Raw genomic sequence first — 1,089 nt, 5'->3', positions numbered from 1 at the left:
TTCCAGTCTAACAGGTCCTGCTGTCCTCATACGTGTCTTGTTCCAGTTTAACATGTCCTGCAGTCCTCATACGTGTCTTGAACCAGTCTAACATGACCTGCTGTCCTCATATGTGCCTTGTACGAATAAAACATATTCTGTTGCCCTCATATATGTCATGTACCAGTCTAACATGTCCAGCTACCCATATACATGTCCTAAACTAGTGTTACGTGTCCTGGTGTCCTTTTTCATGTTTTGTAGGCTAACATGTCCTGTTGTCCTCATGCATGTCCTGGTGTCCTCATACATGTCCGGTACCAGTCTAATTTGTCTAACTGTCTTCATACATGTCCTGTACCAGTCTAACATGTCCTGTTGTCCTCATACATGTCCTCTATCAGTCTAAAATGTGTTGCTGTCCTCATATATGTCCTGTACCAGACTAACATGTCCGGCTACCCTCATGGATGTCCTGCTGTCCTCATACATGTCCTGTACCAGTCTAATTTGTCTAACTGTCTTCATACATTTCCTGCTGTCCTCATACATGTCCTGTACCAGTCTAATTTGTCTAACTGTCTTCATACATTTCCTGCTGTCCTCATACATGTCCTGTACCAGTCTAGCATGTCCTGTTGTCCTCATAAATGTCCTCTACTAGTCTAAAATATGTTGCTGTCCTTATATATGTCCTGCTATCCTCATGCATGTCCTGCTTTCCTCAGACATGACTTATACATAACATGTCCACTATCCTCATACATGTCCTGTACCAGTCTAACATGACTTGGTGTCCTTATACATGTCCTGTACCAGTCTAAAATGTCTTTCTGTCCTCATACATGTCCTGCACCAACTTGTCCTGTACCAGTCTAACATGTCCTGCTGCTGTCCTCGTAGTGTCCAGCTGTTATCCTCATACATGTCCTCTATCAGTCTAACATGTCTTGCTGTCCTCGTATATGTTCTATACCAGTCTAACATGTCCTGCTGTCCTCATGCATGTCCTCTACCAGTCTATCAGGTCTTGCTGTCCTCATACATGTCCTCTACCAGTCTAACATGTCCGGCTGTCCTCATACATGTCCTCTACCAGTCTAACATGTC

The sequence above is a fragment of the Nematolebias whitei genome, chromosome 11 (assembly GCF_014905685.2).
Source record: "Nematolebias whitei isolate Nwh7 chromosome 11, NemWhi1, whole genome shotgun sequence".
NCBI lineage: Eukaryota > Metazoa > Chordata > Actinopteri > Cyprinodontiformes > Rivulidae > Nematolebias > Nematolebias whitei.
This window is presented reverse-complemented; position numbering follows the sequence as displayed.